The sequence below is a fragment of the Brassica oleracea genome, chromosome C3, assembly GCF_000695525.1.
Source record: "Brassica oleracea var. oleracea cultivar TO1000 chromosome C3, BOL, whole genome shotgun sequence".
NCBI lineage: Eukaryota > Viridiplantae > Streptophyta > Magnoliopsida > Brassicales > Brassicaceae > Brassica > Brassica oleracea.
The window spans coordinates 7,849,886-7,852,616 of NC_027750.1; the positions used below are offsets into that span (position 1 = coordinate 7,849,886).

Consider the following 2,731-nt stretch of genomic DNA (forward strand, 5'->3'; position numbering starts at 1 on the left):
TCAGTAAACGGGACATCCATGCATTATAACGCCTTTAGCGGTAGCACAAGACGCGAGGCTACAGTTTGTACTATCATCAGCGTTTCCCCACCACACCAATCCAATTCCTTTGCGTCCCAGCGCAAGAAATATCAGTATTGTCATAAACGCGGTTCCCGCGTCCAAACCTCCCGACAAAACGTAGTTGTACTTCTTCCACCACTCTCTCTTGTACTTAAACACGAAGTGTCCAAATATAAATGCCACGATGCACCAACTCGTGAAGTTAACCACCATTGCGGGCAGGGCCGGCTTAACATTGTTATGGGTCCTAGGGCAAAAAAAAATTTTTAACCCTCTAAAATATATATTTAGATAATGTTTAAAATAATTTTAAAATTTAATCAGTAATATTTTGTATATTTCGTGATGAAAATAAAATTATATGCATATCGAATATTTGTGGGCCCTTTTCAATTTTATTTATTATATTTATAATTTTTGTTATATACAAATATAGAATTTTAAAAAAAAATTGGACTCCTTAACTATTATTATACGGGGGGACACGGGTTTGGACCCGGGGCGGTCGCACCGATTGTCCCCCCTCCTGAGCCGGCCCTGATCGCGGGTGGCATCATCGCGGTTGCTCCTAAAATAACCGGGAAATGTATGTTTGAGATCCATTTTTGAGCTGGAAACGCTTTGCTCGCTAGCCAGACTAAGAAAGGAGCGATAGCGCCTAAGAGGAAGAACCAGTTTATGTTTGAGTATTCTCCTAAGTCACCGAACATTCTACTTGGTCCGACAAGTCCCCAAATTACAGATGCGTCGAAGAAGACACGATCCATCGGACATGTCCATTCACTGTCGGGAGGAAGCAAAGATTTGTCACATAGATGAGGAATCTCTGCCATTAACCACCAAGCAGTTCCTGTGTAGACTATCACAGCCACAAGCGTCCCAAGCACCTGAAAAAAAATCTTGTGTTACTAATTATACCGCGTTTTAATAAATAACTAACGATAGATTAAGTGGTAACTGGTGACCTGTGCCATGTACATGCTTCTAGGAGGGATCTTCATGTAAAGACCGAGCTTGAAGTCTTGGATAAATGTTAGAGCCTGAGTCATGCTGATGTATCCATACACTTTGAAACACATGTTCGCAACCGGACGTTCTGGGTAGATGTACCCGATTACATATTCGGTGATGACGTTCAAACCCGGTGCCTAAAGCAATAGGAAACTTATTAATATTTGATAAAAAAAAGGAAACTTATTAATATAAAGTTGTCACTTACAAAAATAAAATAAAAAGTCAACCTCTAAATAGTTAAATGATACTACATGAGACATATATGAATAGGTTATGAATTACAAATGAATATTTGATAAAAGCTACAATTTCTTTTTAGTTTATTTGTTTTCTTAACGGCTTTTCACAGAGGAATGAATGAATTGTTATTTTTGTAATAGATGGTTATATTTCAACAAAATTATTCAGAAGAATAATTCATAAAACCCTAATATTTTCTCAACTCTTATGTAGTTTCTTTAGGTACCTGATTAGTGGTGGCGACGATAACACCAATAAGAGGAGTGAAAACCACGGCAATGGCACAAGCTAGTAACACTCCCCACCAAGGTAGCTGCACGGTTGCATTGTAGTACACAGATATGACCACGATGAGCGCAATGTTGATTACGAGGATCACCAAAAACCACCACATGGGAACTTCTTTATAGTTTTTCTTCATGATTCTCGTGTGTATATCCATTTTCTTGTTCGTCTTAAAAGCTCCTCTTGTTTGCTTCCATAGATCACTTTCAATTAAAGGGGTTATAAGGAGAAGAGTTAGAAAGTAATACCAAAACACTACAAGAAAACAGCGGTATTCTGACGGACATTCCGACGGAAAATGAAATCCTCGGAATATCCCGAGGAATTTCCGAGGAAATTCCGAGGAAACACAAAATTTGCTTTCCTCGGAATATACCGACGGAATTCCGAGGAAATATCAATCCGTCGGAATATTCCGAGGAAAAATGTGTTCCTCGGAAAAAACCGATGAATTCCGAGGAAATATTATAGCCGTTGGAGAGCTGTTGGGGGATTTTACAAAATTCCGAGGAAATTCCGACGAACTAGCCGTTGGCGTCGGAATTCCGTCGGAATTTCCTCGGTCTGTCGGCAGGATTTAAACTATAAATACAAGCAGTCCTCGTCCTCTTCATTCACTACATATCTTCATCCTCCCTCTTACTCTATTTACACACGAATTTGATTCATAAAAAATATGTCTTCTTCAAATTATTTTCGTTCTTGGATCGATCGACCTCATTTGGATCCGAACACGATTTGGCTTACGGAAGAATACCAACGAGGTATAACCGAATTCATGGGGTTAGTTCACCGACAACCGGAAGCAAAAACAGGTATGTTAAGATGTCCTTGCTCTAATTGTAAAAATAGAAAGGTTATTAAAGAGTGGGATGTTTGGACTCATCTATATTTGAGTGGGTTTACACGAAGTTACAATAATTCTGTTTCCCGCACACGCATCGATCGATGCGTTTTTGTACAAAAACGGATCGATCGATGTGTTTAAAAAAGGCTCCCGAGATTTTGTTTGATCCATCGATGGGATAATCTAATCGATCGATCACATTGTTACGCTTTGGTCCATCTTAGTGATCGATCGATGCGTTTTTGGATATATATACATCGATCGATCCGTTTATAAAAAAAC

General features: G+C 39.0%; 1 pseudogene; it reads right to left on the reverse strand.

Annotated features, from left to right (window-relative positions):
* Positions 1-2,731, reverse strand: part of LOC106333939 — a 7,678-nt pseudogene continuing 4,947 nt past the window's right edge.